Source organism: Trematomus bernacchii, unplaced genomic scaffold (assembly GCF_902827165.1).
Source record: "Trematomus bernacchii unplaced genomic scaffold, fTreBer1.1, whole genome shotgun sequence".
In the NCBI taxonomy this organism is placed as follows: Eukaryota; Metazoa; Chordata; class Actinopteri; order Perciformes; family Nototheniidae; genus Trematomus; species Trematomus bernacchii.
In genome coordinates, this window is record NW_022987615.1 from 1177456 (window position 1) to 1192693 (window position 15238).

A 15238-nucleotide genomic window follows, 5' to 3' on the forward strand; every position below is an offset into this window, starting at 1 on the left:
CTCACTCGAGACAATGGCATCATCTATAACAGCAACATGACTTGTTAATTCCACAAACTACTGCAGCACAATACTAAATAGCAACAACAACAACTGTAGAAAAGAAAAACTGAACGTAAACAATGGCACACGTGGTGGTAGCAAACAATAGCTCTAGCTAATGCTATCTGCCCTAGCTATGTAGCTCTTCGGGGATCCATACAAGCATGGGTTGTAGAACTTAAATGTAAGGTTAAAATAGACTAGCAAATAACAGAGCGTGAGCAAAGACTTACCATGCAGAGACTCCAGCAACGCGGTTGCAGAGTCCAGGCCTCCCTCCCTCCCAACGCTGGACGGTCTATGGCCATAAATATCGTCCATCAGATCGAACCACTTCCAGCTTCTCCTATCCGAACCACTCCGGCCGTTGTGGTCCTTGACGGCTCGATATTCACTCTTCAGCTTTTTCAATTTGTCCCGACACTGCTGGAAAGTCCTTGAGTATCCGCGTACGGACAACAGTGCAGAGACCTCCTGGAAAACTTTTAGGTTCCGTGTTGTGCCGTCGAGCTCCCGCTGTATTTTATCATCTGCTATAAGATGGAGGAACGTCGTGACCTCGTCAACGGACCACGGTGTGCTTTTTTTAGCCATTTCTAGCTTCTCTGTTTTCAAAAATGCTGCAAGCATCACATTATATGCGACGCTAGGGATGATCAACTCGCGCGAGAATTGTGACGATTCTCTCTGACCAATCAGCAGTCCGCCCAGTTGTTGGCCCGCTAGTGTGGCCTCGATAGAACCACAATTTTCTAGGGCCAGAAAAGAGGGGAAAAAGTGGCCCCGCGCCGCGCCGCGCCGGAACGAGGCCTAGTGGAAGCACAACCAAAAAAGGGGACGGCACGACACGGCACGCTTAAAGCGAGCTACGCGCTGCAATGGAAATGCGCCATTAGAGCCTTACAAACCTCCCCAACATTGAAGGGGTTGAAGGAGAAAGTGTGGCTACTGGAGGCATGACTATTGGTGATGGAGGGAGATGATTTACCAAAAGATAATGTGTCAAAAAAGGAACTGGACGCAATAAAATGTTTATTAAAACAATTAAGCATCTCTGTCTTATTTGACACAGGGGTGGTGAATGGAAGTGGCGACGTAAAACTGACACAAAACAACAACACACTTTTGCCGAGCCAATGGAGAGTTTCATCAGCAGCACGGGGTAAAACCCACCAATGAGCGCTCAGCTCGAGATACCAGCAAGCCGTTTCCCATCAAGCATTTCGCTTCCGCAGCCCGTGGAGAGAAACTGCGCCGCCTCGCCGCGCCTCGCTCTCAAGTCTGCGGGCGTCTTTGTCCCGCGAGATTTCAACGTCTCATGTAGGCGAGCCTCCAGAGCAAGTCGGACAAAATGACTAACCATCATGCAACGCACTAGCAAGACGTTGTTCGCAATTGCGCAGGTCTGCGCAGGTCTCGCTTGTCTCAAACAAGCCTATTATGTCATATCGGACGCAAATCTCTATCCGCTCGTTGTACCCCCTTTTTTTAAAGATTTGGGTATGGAAGAAAAGAGAGAGGGTTTTATTTTCTGACGCTGCGTGAGTTCCCCCGGCACACCAGGGACACATATTTGTGTATAAAAGACATCAAAAAGTGCATTTTGCATGATAGGTCCCCTTTAAGTGAGGTTTTGAAGAGAGCATGTTTCGGGGAGAGTGGCGTAAGTTGAGCCATTTTTTAGTTATGCTGTCCTCTAAGCAAGGAGAAATAACACATAGTAAAAATGAAAGCACACACCTATAATTCAGGATGTCTCCTATCAATGGCAATGATAAGAATTAATATTTGATCAAGGGCAGTGAAAATATTACTTCTAAAAAAAAAAGTGGTCTTGTGGCTCAACTTGCCCCGGGTTAGGGGTAAGTTGATCCAGGTCAGGGGGTAAATTGAACCACTGTTCAAACCTGGGCATACCTGTTCAAACCTGGGCATACCTACAACAAATCTTAAAGGTAACTTTAAACAATAAATAACAAACCAAATACAAGTTTAGTTTTTCAAATATCTTTAATATAAATTTCGATTGAATTGATTGATTTTTATTTTACATGTTAAAAGGAAAAGTAATCATACAAATGGTGATACAATTTCATACATCTTACCAATCAAACACAGGGTAAATTCAACTTTAAATGTAGCCTACAATGAGCTCTTATTATCAACTTGGCCTACTTTCATTCATTTCTCCATTGAAAAACTGGTTCACTTTACCCCCTAGCCACCATTTTAGAAAAAATAGCCTAGCATTAAAATTCAGAGTCATCTTTAGCTTAATGACTCACATGGTTTAATACGCTACCAACACATTAACATATACAATATATGTGTTTAAACCTGGATACTTTTTTTTTGACATGACAGCCGATATAGCTGACATCTAGAAAATTGACTTTGACAAGCAAAAAACGTTTTTTTGTAATGTAATGTTTACTAACCAGACCACAATGAGCATCTCTCTTTCACAGGCAATGAGAAATGGGAGGAGCTTGCATAATTTCTGGTCACGTGAATTCAACTATAAGGCGTTGCCTGGTTACAGGGGGTGGTTCAATTTACCCACTGGCTCAATTTACCCCCTTCTCCCGTACTTGTACTGGGTTATTTTCACACTGTGGTTTTAATATATTTATTTAAATAACTTTGTTGAGCTTGTTTTTAGCTTTATTTCTATCTCCCTGAACATAGTCCCTGTGTGTGAACTGGTTCAGCTGATAAGGCTGGTTATGAATCAAGAGGAGGAGTGCACACAGGTCAGGGTGTTAAAGTCCAAATATGAAGTCAGACTGCCAGACGCCATTTTACACCTGGACGGAGCAGGAGGACAACAGGGTGAGTGTTAACACCAGGCTCTGCTTTCTAACACATTATTTACTCTGTTTTACTGGATGTCAGAACATCAGCGTCCTTGAGTCCAATGAGACTTCTACAAGTGGTGTAAACTTTTTTTATTTCCTGTTTTCTGATTCATCAAAGCAACATAACATGTGACAGCTCAGCGCAGTCAAAATGGGGAGTGGCCTGTCTGAAGTCTGACTGATTTGATGTATTTTAACCACGTTTATCATTATGATGGTTTAGATTGAAACGTGTGTGTGTGTGTGTGTGTGTGTGTGTGTGTGTGTGTGTGTGTGTGTGTGTGTGTGTGTGTGTGTGTGTGTGTGGTGTGTGTGTGTGTGTGTGTGTGTGTGTGTGTGTGTGTGTGTGTGTGTGTGTGTGTGTGTGTGTGTGTGTGTGTGTGTGTGTGTGTGTGTGTGTGTGTGTGTGTCTCCAGTGTTACTGGTTTATCTCTCAGACTGGAGAAGATGAGTGATTTTAAAGATGAGGAAGAGGACAAGTCTTCAGTCTCCAGCGGTCTGTCTCTGAAGAGTGACTGGTCGAAAGGATTACCTCTATTATTCAGTAATGAACCTGGACCCTCAGACACAAAGTAAGAGTCTGTTTCTGCTGTAACCTGACCTGAAGAGGATTCAGTTTTTATATAATCTAACACATTAAACTGTTCTTTAATAATATCATGTGAGCAGTTTGTACAGAACAAAGGCAGCAGCAAAGCTAACATTATTTCAGTCAGACAACTCCCGTGTTTCTTGGTATGTTTATTAGAAGCAGCATATAGTTTGAGTTTAGCGCTCTGCCCATTGGTGAGAATCAGCTCCACTAAAGTAAAGTGCTGTAAAGGATGTGTTCATCTCCACAGAGGGAAGAGGAAGAGTGGTGTTCCTGTGGAGGAGCAGCTGTCCAGCTGTGCTCTGTGTCAGGACGTCCTGAAGGATCCAGTCTCTACCAGCTGTGGACACTGGTTCTGCAGACAGTGCATCACCTCATACTGGGAGCAGAGACCTCCATCAGGAGACCCCTCCTGTCCCCAGTGTGGAGAAAGATCCAGAACCAGAGCTGGACTGCAGACAGCCAGTCAGACCAGCTCTGTACCAAGTAAGAGGCCGAACACATGCATTATTCCATATTCCATATTATTCCTCTTCCTGGTTCATTTGTTGTTGTATACTATGGTAGAGCATACACAGTAAGCTGTTTTTTAAAATATTTGGTAACACTTTATATTAAGGTACACAAATTAACCATCAACTAGTTGTTAATTAAAATGCATATTAGCAGTATATTGGCTCTTTGTTAGTCATTATAAAACACTTATTAATGCCTTATTCTACATGACCATATTCTACAAGTAATAAGCCATTAGTTGAGAGTTTTTCCTCAATAACCCTCTAATTAGTGCTTATTTATTGCAAGTAAGGAAGTTGTTGTACATGAGTTTTGGTCTTAATATGCGCTGCTCAATATGGGCCTAATAAGGCAGTAGTACCACAATAATAGTAATTCTCCCATAATAACATTTAACAAATATGATCTATTCTTATGTAACAATACATGAAACTATAAGTGTTAATTGTGTCTAAATAACAAAAAATTAGGTATTTCTATCTAAGAACATGTTCCCTATTTTAAAGTGAAGTCTTGTTCATAACCAATACGCTAGTAGTTTGACTCTAATTGACCTGAACAGGTTCCCTATTCTAAAGTTGCCTCCTCTTCACACTTTGTAAATACATTATAGCACACAACTACTGAAATTAACCTCAACAGTACATGAACAAAGTAGGCACACGTTGAACTGTCTGTTTTATTAATGAACCACTAAAGAGAGGTTCAGACACATGTACCAAAACATGTCAGATTTTATGTATTTGTGATCATACTGTGTGACCTGCTTGCAGTGTTGTAGTCAAGTCACCAATTCACGTGTCCAAGTCACTCTCGAGTCACCACTCTTCGAGTCCGAGTCCAAGTCCGAGTCACCAAGGGAGAGTCGTAGTCGAGTCCGAGTCCTAGTCACCCAAGGAGTGTCCGAGTCGAGTCGGAGTCATCATTACCTGTGTTCGAGTCCAAGTCCGAGTCACCTAAGAAGAGTCCAAGTCAAGTCAGAGTCACAAGTCTTCATGTATTAATCTTCGTGGATATATGTGTTGAAATGTAGCTGCACCTCTACATTGCTTTTATCCTGTCATGTTATACTAATCTGTCTATTGAACTGCTGTGAAGCCAGTTTGGCTACAATTCTTGTAATAGGTGCTATACAAATATAAAGCTTATTACTAATATTAATATTATTATTATTATTATTATTATTATTATTGTAAATGACCTTTAATATGTCTAACTATATTTAAAATTAGTTACCTTTTAGAGAAGTGATTATATTTGTATGCCAATATTTTTCCTATGGTAAAGTTTTCGTTTTGCACTTTTATTTTGATAGTAATAAGATCGGGACTCTTATTTTGAAGAAACTTTAAATCGGTTTACCGATAAAGATTAAGCCCCAGAAAGCACATGGCTACTTAACATGCAAAATGACATCATTCTGCATGTTAAGTAGCCATGTGCTTTCGTGTTATCGGCTGAATCTTTATTTATTGATTAGATCACGTTACTCTGATGATAGTGTTCAAGACGGCCTATATGTCTGAACTCGATCCTTAGAGTAATGTGTTACAGAGCCTTCTCTTCAATATTGTTTCCACATAGAGCATTTTGCGCTGCTCTTTTCCAATGTGGAAGCAGAATGTGTGAAAGCATACAGCACGATGCGGGGTGTGTCTCTAGACATCTTTAGACTGGAATAGCGGGGCCCAGTACGTGAACTCGCCTCGCAGCCGGTGCACACGCCAGGATAGAGGACATAAGACTCCAGAGAAAACTTGCTCTAGTCCGAGTCCAAGTCGGAGCGTCAATGTACAAGTCGAGTCCGAGTCATCGTGGGGGGAAAAATTCACGAGCCCGAGTCCGAGTCCAAGTCATCGTACGCGAGAATTCACGAGTCCGAGTCCAAGACATCATGCGCGAGAATTCACGAGTCCAAGTCCGTCAATCAGTGCGCGAGTCCGAGTCGAGTCACGAGTCCCGAAAATCGGCACTCGAGTCTGAGTCCAGGACTCGAGTAGCCTACTCTATCTCTGCCTGATTGTATGTACTAACACAATAGGTGTACTGTTCTCTCTATGTGTTGTACTGTCTCAGTGTGAACATAGATTAAACAGCCAGCCAAACTCTTTTGAGAGCCAGGGAATGAGTGAAACGGAGTGAAACGGAGTGAAACGGAGTGAAACTATAAAAAAAGAAGTTACAAGGCACTTAAAGGTGGGGTAGGTAAGTTTGAGAAACCGGCTCGAGATCGCTAGAATTTGAAAATACACAACCGGAGAAAATCTGCCACTTCCTTACAGAGCCCCTCCTCCAACACACACAAATGCGCACATGACCAATGAGGGCACGAGATAAGTTTGTGCCCCGATCAAGCGGCAAACTCTGGGGAAGAGCCGGGACGCCAATACGGAAGTGCCACAAACTGCAGTTCATATATTGGCCGATAGGCGATGACTGCAGAAAGGAGCAATTTCCATAGACCCCAATGTTAAAATGCCCAATTTCACAGCAGAAAAAAAACGTTTCTAGCCCTGGCTCCAATACATTTTATTATGTATATAGTTAGATTCCACCTTCGTGATTATGAATCTGTGAGTGAATTGTTTTCTAACGCGACCCTTTTATTTATATTAGGTCTTAAAGTTTTTGCATAAATTAGGGCGTGGTCACATTGAGTGACAGCTCTGTCAAGTGACTGCTGCTGTTAGCTTTTTGTCTCTCTGCTAGCTGCTCCGTCCGTGAAGCTACAGGGACTCTGCCTGCTCAGTTCATCCAGGGAACACAACTTGATCCCGGCCGTGTTTGTTTGTTCTTCATGCTTATATATCGGACTATTGTGACTTGCTCTGCGGTTAAAACAGACGGTGCATGAATGCCGTTTTGTGGTAAGTGAAATTCGAGTACTTTATTTATGTGTTTATGATTTTAATCAGCTACGTAATGAATGTTAAGGGTTTGCGTGTAAGCGAGTGGTAGCTATGCTCAAGTATGTAGACAAGCTAACGTCGAAGTAGTGTATGTGAAATCAACCTCACAATAAGATGTGTGTATATTACAATTATTAATGTCATATTTCAAGATGATTACTTAGATATTACAATATGGATGGTTGAGCTGGAGTTCATTATTGAGTTTACACGTTAACGTCACAGTCATCTGAAGAACGAACCCAAACGTTGTTGTTTTTATTAATTGTATTACCAAATTGGTATCAAATAAACAGTAACACAACAGCATTGGTAACACAACTTCCAAAGTTACAGTAAAATAAAAAGAACCCTGACTCGGACAATACACAATCCAACATGTTCAACAGAAGAGAATAAGTTATATTGTTTGTACACATGGTTCTTTACATATATATCTGTTTGTTTAAAGTTTCCAGGTGATGCAGACAGGATGGACCAGAGAGTGAGAGACAGAACTGGACTCCTCACAGCAGTGAACTTCAGCACAGGTACAAATACTCTTTTTTCATACTGTACAAAGAATCAAGAAAGATATTGGTTTAAATAAATGAAGTATTGACTTTAATACACTGATATACATTCCATTAAACAATACTAAATACTAGATCACCTACACATCAGTGAAGTTGAGGGTTTTTTCCATGCAAAGGGTTACATTTAGATGTTAACAAGCAATATTATTGTCAGCTTTCTAATTTAAGGTATTGAAGGCAAAGCTATTAGTGACAACTGCTATTTATCTCTCAATATTGTCTGTAAAAAACGTGGTAAAAGTTATGATTTCAGTGAGAGAACAGAGCAAGCTTCTACAGTTGCACTAAGTTTTGATAACAGTTAAATATTATTTTGATAATAAAATATATTTCAATGTTGATGAATGTCATACTGTTCATTCATAATCTGATTGTCTTTGTAGCTCACTGTTGAAATAAAATAAAACATTACAATTACAAAATAATTATATCTACAGCCCCTAAACACACAAGCACACCTCTTTCATAAATAACACACTTGTTCTGCAATAATATGTTTTATGTTTCCTGTAATTTTTGTTAGGAAAGGACATGCCTGAAAGACACGACTCAACATTTTCTCCTTCTCTGAGGGTCAAGAAGAACATCCAAGAGGAAAATTAAAAGCTGATGTTATGAGATTTTAAGACCAGTACAGGACATTCACTAAGAAACTACTTTTATTGTGAAAACACAGTCAGCTGATCGAATGCACCTATTTCCACATCTACACTCCATCAGCTGATTAATTCTATTTGCCTCACTTTATGAGCTTCACAACATGTACCTTGTACCGCAGAGTTTGCAACGCAAATAAATGGGGCCAATCTTCAGTCGGATGTGAATGTGTAATCTAACATTTTCAGTAAGAATAATGGACAAAAGGAGTGCAAATACAAATTCAATTTATTGAAATCTGAACCAAAAGTTAATCAAACATGTTTTAAATAAAAAAGCACATATGGACAGAAGGTGTAAACCTATTAAATGTATAAGTAAACACATTTAGTCAAATAAAGTGACAGACAAGGCCTGATCAGGTGGTATCAGCTATGCATGGGCTCCTCCATCAGGCCTGGTCCTCCTCACAGAGGAAAGACCCTCAGTCCTCTCCAAACCAACAGACAGGACGTCCATCACACGGAGGTTTCTCCCTGAAGTCTCTGCAGCTCTCTGGACACCACGCTGTCTCAATCCGTCCACACTGAATATGAGAGGGGAAAATGAAAATAATAAATGCTTTAGACAATAAGAAATATAAAGTTGACTGTTGAGTTGCTCAGTTTTTTTAGATTGTCAATACTATTACTGTATAACTAATATCCCAGGTTAAGAGGCACCTTCAAATAAAGATTGGTCTTTAAATACATTTTGTCTTTTGAATTGTTTGTCTAAAGTCAAGGATCTAGAACTGGTACTTATAGTTTTAATGATACAGTCTGGTTATAATGCGGTTTGGAGGAGGCCTCACAGGTAAGAGCACTAACTAGCTACCATCACATGCACCTTAGCTTAACTTAAATGTATTAAACGTATAATTAAGTGATAGCAAAATATAAATAACTAATGTCATGCAAACATATTAATATTTGCTTGATTCCAGTGTTGCATTTAGCACATTGCATACAAACGTTAAGGGATTTTAAGATTCTGAAGTATTATGCTAAAAACTCAATAACTTAGATTATTATTTATAGTTTTGCTGAATAGTTTCATGTCCGCTTACCTTAGAAACGTAAAATGTGACGGCAGTGTGCTGATGGGGAAGCATGTTAGCTTAGCTTCTTAGCTTGAGCTAGCTCTGTTACTTCCCAGCTGGAGGCAGAAGGTCCCGCCTCGGCTCCGCCTCTTTGCCCTTATTTGGAGCAGGCTGGAGCAGGCGGGAGTTAGACTCAGACGTCACTGTCGAGCCGTTAGTGGCCGACTCCGCCTACTAAGGGCTTCTCGGCAACTCTGCAGAATCCTATAGGTGACGTCACGGACCCTACGTCCATTTATATATACAGTCTATGGCCCCGATGGAAGGCTGACAGGCAGGTAGGCCATCCAGTTATTTTAGCTGGGCCGGCTAAAATGATTGGTTCCACAGATGACATTTTTTTATGGATTTTTTGTCAAAGCACTTAAGATATTCATTGCTATCGGGATGTTAACCTCTTAAGCACGGCGGTCCCCCCATTGGACCCCTCCCACCTTTTTGTTTTCGAGATAATGTCTCAGGGCTTCTTAACATTTATGAAACTATTAATGTGTAGCACCAGATTAACGGGAAGAATCTCAGCTAACTGAAGATATGAACCATTTTTACCAAAACAAAACACAAGTCTCATAAGAAGGGTCTAAATGACCCTGAGTGAAAAAATTCTAACGCACTGCGGCACACAATTCAAGATAAAGATACCCTTATTACGTATCGTAGCTGCACATACAATATAGCCTATTAAAGCTGAGACTCCACTGATTATTTAGGTATAGTATCATCACTGAGCGATCCGAACTTGCGACAGGGGAAGCAAACACAGACATCACAACACGTACCTTTATGGAGCTTTTACGGCAGATCGTCTCACCGTAGCTGTCAATTAGGTCAAAAGACGTGTTCAATGGCATTAAAACGAAAAAAAAAATGTCTACAACTGTTGATCCATAGGTTGATAATGTACCTGTGCCTTTTAAAAAATTATTTATAATCCATAATTCCATTTTTTATGTAAAAATCGGAGCGGAAAAGTTAGCTGCTAATGGTAGCCACCAGAGTGTATGCAGCTTCCGGTTTTGGTAACGCGTCACTCTCACTCCTTATTTGTTAACGTTTTGGTGTGTATATAACTTTCCCTCGATTCCATTGGCTCTAGCGGTTATAAAGAGATTTCATTCATCAAAATCGAGCAAGGGGGGCCAGAGATAGGTCAAATCCACCCAAATGACCCCAGAAGTGGGTTTTTTTGTCTAAATCTCTCTAAAAAGGTCAAATTTCACTTGTTTTGCATCAATCTTGATACAGGGTACTTATTATATGTTGTACTTTGGATGCCTAAAGCTTTTAGTCTACTAACCCATCATCCAAGGGTAGTTTTCACTATAAGTAAAAAATAATTTTTGGACGGACACTATAATTTACAGTTTTTTACTATGTAAAATCTGAATTTTCTTTAAAATAAAAAACATCTATATTGATTCTGACTTTTCTACATCCAACTCACAGGTTTATCATTACTTTGAGAATAAAGATTATTAATTTAACCCTTTTAGAAGGGAAGATATGGTCATTTGTTCTGGGAATGGCATTTTCGAGACCTGAAAAACAGGCTCAGGGCTTAAGAGGTTAAGAGCATTCCATGGAATATAACAAAAAGTGTATCTCGAGCCGGTTTCTCAAACTTACCTACCCCACCTTTAATGATCTCATACATGCAAGTGTAACATACACAGATTAACACATAGGACCGCGAAGTGTAAACAAGCTAAATATAGCTAATGCAGGCTACAGGCTAGTATGGCTAATGCTAGCATGCATGCTAATGCTACCGTGTATGCTAACGCTAGCGCGAATGCTAACGCATTTTCCCATTGTGTTTAAACATCTCCAAATGTCATCCCATAAACACAATACATGTTACTAATCCTTACAGTGTAAGTGTAAGGCTTACACTTACACTTATGGCACATTTCCACCACACGGTCGGCCTCGGTCACGCTCGGTACTGCTTGGCCGCGTTGGGCCTTAACAGGGCCGGCTCACTTCATGCTGCGCTTCCATTACAGTTTAGGAACTGGGGTAGTTACTATAGTAACGCAGTGTAGGCGGAGCCGTGACGTCATCTTCAATGAGAACCCCAGAAAAACAACACAGCCATTAGCTGTTAGCACTCAGAGCTCACAGCTCCTTATATATGTTCAGAAACTCGACAAAAGTTAAACAAGTACACACCACAGACTGCCTGTGTCATGGCGAGTACAGTCGCTGCTTTATTTATGTCTGTATAGGCCGTTGTTGTGAGTGTGGACGGTCGGAGCATATACAACGTTAGCTTAGCCAATCTCCATCCAGAAAACACGCATTTTAAAAGGTTTTTCACCTGCCGTCTGTCTGCAAACTTGCCAAAGCATTAATTCATGGTTTTTACTAACCGGTATCAGTATGTTGTTACTTCGGCATTATTTTGAAATCACGGTCAAATATGTTCAACTTGTTGTAGTTGTAGCCTCCTTGCCAGCGATTCTCTCTCTAGTTTAGCATACTCAGCCCGACTCAGCCCTGTTTGTTGGCCCCGATAGAACCACAATTTTGTAAGTGAGGTGAAAAAGTGGCCCCGGGCCGGGCCGGGCCGTCACTAGGCCTAGTGGAAGCGCAAACAAAAACGGGCACGGCACGACACGGCACGCTTAAACCGCGCTCCGCGCCATGGTGGAAATGCGCCATTACAGTCATTGCTTTCTGACGGACTTGACCCTTTTACTCTTCAGGTTGCATAGTGAAAATTAGTAGCAGTCTACTGCCATGCTATTCAGTTCACTTTCTCCTTCTTCCTGTACCCGGTTTCCTGTCTAACCTTAAGTACAAATTTCACAAAAGCATACATTACATTACATGTTACTTGTTAGACGCTTTTATCCAAAGCGACTTACATACTCAATACTGTGGGCAATCCCCACAGGAGCAATTTGGGGTGAAGTGTCTTGCCCAGGGACACAACGACATGCTGACTGCAGTGGGGTTTGAACCTGTGACCATCTGATCCCCATACCAAGGCTCTATCCACTGCGCCACACGCCTTAGGAGCATACCTACCAACCCTACTGATTTGGGCGGTAGTCTACCGCTTTTGACATGTTTCTACCGCCTACCGATTTAGCTGGCTTTCCCTACCGATTTCAATCTTCCCAAATTATAAAAAATAAAAATGCCCCTTGGCGCACCATAGACTCGACTTTGACTCCTATCCAATGAAATTGGATTTGCTCATCACGTGATTAGTGTTCGGTCTTGGCGCCCCAGTGTTGTTTATTCACATCAGAGATGTTCAACAATACACACAGCTACAGGTTTTGATATGGAAATTCCGCGATGAATAGAACCCCCGAGAAGAAGAAGCCCACCAAGCGGTGGGACAATGTGTTTAAAGCCAAGTGGACAGCAGATCACGAGTTTATCAAGGTATCGCGGAGAAGAGAGAAGCACACAAAGGTCTGTTGGCAGGGAAGATAAACATCTTCAAAAAATGCACCTGCTGCAACTGGAAACCAGACCCTGAACTTCTCAAGAAAGCCAAGTCTGCTACATACCAAGCACTAAAGTGACTGAACATTGTATGACCAATTTTTGTGAAAAATGCAAAAAGTGATGCAATATATTAAATACATGGTTTATACCTGTAATTACTGTGGTTCCATTTCCTCTGATTACCTAATTTGGGCGTGCACATTTGCCACGTGCAAACCTACCTCTTTTGGGTTTGGAAAGGTTGGCATGTATGCAAAAGTATAAATGTGCAAATATGAAACCTACAGGTCAATATCACCTTGCTATTGGTAGCTGAACGGTCAATACCCCAAAACATATTCTTAGATATAAATACCTAATTTTGAGTTATTTAGACACAATTAACACTTATAGTGTCATGTCTTGTTACGTAAGAATAGATCATTTTAGTGTTATTATGGGAGAATTACTATTCTTGTGGTACTACTGCCTTATTAGGCCCATATTGAGCAGAGCATATTAAGACCAAAATTCATGTACAACAACTTCCATACTTGCAATAAATAAGCACTAATTAGAGGGTTATTGAGGAAAAACTCTCAACTAATGGCTTATTACTTGTAGAATATGGTCATGTAGAATAAGGCATTAACCTGTTAAGCCCTGAGCCTGTTTTTCAGTTCTCAGGCTCGAAAATGACATTCCCAGAACAAATGACCATATCTTCCCTTCTAAAAGGGTTAAATTAATAATCTTTTTTCTCAAAGTAATGATAAACCTGTGAGTTGGATGTAGAAAAGTCAGAATCAATATAGATGTTTTTTATTTTAAAGAAAATTCAGATTTTACATAGTAAAAAACTGTAAATTATAGTGTCCGTCCAAATTTTTTTTTTACTTATAGTGAAAACCACCCTTGGATGATGGGTTAGTAGACTAAAAGCTTTAGGAATCCAAAGTACAACATATAATAAGTACCCTGTATCAAGATTGATGCAAAACAAGTGACATTTGACCTTTTTTAGAGAGATTTAGCAAAAAGAAACCACTTCTGGGGTCATCTCTGGCCCCCCTTGCTCGATTTTGATGGTTGACACCTCTTTCTGACCGTTAGAGCCAATAGAATTGAAGGGGGAGTCCCCCACACACACACGTTGTGAAGAGAAAAGGTTATGTTTATGGATTATCAGAAATCATTTCAAAGGGACACAGACACATTAGATTAACCTATGGATTAACTTCAGCAGCGTTTTTATCGTTTTAATGCCATTGAAGACCACTTTGGAGAGACTACAGAGCCAAGGTAAAGTTAGCATTTTTAGCTACCTAGCGTCACCTGTTTTGATGTCCGTTTTTGCTTATAACGTCGCAAATACGTATAATTCAGTGGTAATGTCGGTGTCAAACGATTCTGTGTCACCTCACGATGTGAATCGATGTGTTGGATGTGGTGAAAAGATAAATAATAAGGTGTTGTGAGTGATTTTCGGCGCAGTAAGGTGTTAGCATTTTTCGCTCGTTGCTAATTCAGAGGCTCAGTGTTGGCATTGTTGGTTTTCTTTTGAAAAAAAAAAGAAAAGATCAGTTAGATGAGTTTCTTTCCGTTACATGGATATAAAACATTCATAGTTTTATTAAATGAACATGCCCTCAGACACTGTTTCCTGCAAGATGTTGTGGCAGTCTCTCGGGCTTAACAGGTTAATAAGTGTTTTATAATGACTAATAAAGAGCCAATATACTGCTAATATGCATGATAACTAGTTGATGGTTCATTTGTGTATCTTAATATAAAGTGTTACCAAACATTTAAACTCAGTCTGTTTTTTGTTGTTTTATTGTTATAATTAGATTCTCAGAGCATTTTCCTCATTCTCAAACGTTTCCTTCTCTTTCAGCAGATAGTGGTCTGCAAGAGTTTTTAGATGAACATAGGATCAGTCTGAGGAGGAGATGTCAACGTGTGAATGAAGGAACTGATCAAAGTGAAACCCTCCTCAACAGGATCTTCACTGAGCTCTACATCACACAAAGACAGAGTGAAGAGGTTAATACCCAACATGAGGTGAGGCAGCTGGAGACAGCTTCCAAGAAAAAGCCCCTCCATGACACTCCAATCAAGTGCCAGGACATCTTTAAAGCCTTACCTGACCAACAGACTCTCATCAGAGCGGTCCTGACCAACGGAGTCGCTGGAGTTGGAAAAACTTTCTCAGTGCAGAAGTTCACTCTGGACTGGGCCGAGGGTTTGGAAAACCAAGATGTCAGTATGGTGATCCCGCTTTCCTTCAGGGAGCTGAACCTGATCAAAGATGAGCATTACAGTCTTCTCAGGCTGCTCCATGTTTTCCATCCAACCTTACAGAAGGTCACAGCAGAGCAGCTGGCTGTCTGTAAAGTGCTGTTCATCTTTGACGGCCTGAATGAAAGCAGACTTTCTCTGGATTTCAGAAACAAGAAGGTTGTGTCTGATGTCTCACAGCAGTCCTCAGTCAACGTGCTGCTGACAAACCTCATCAGGGGGAAGCTGCTTCCCTCGGCTCGCGTCTGGATAACTTCCAGACC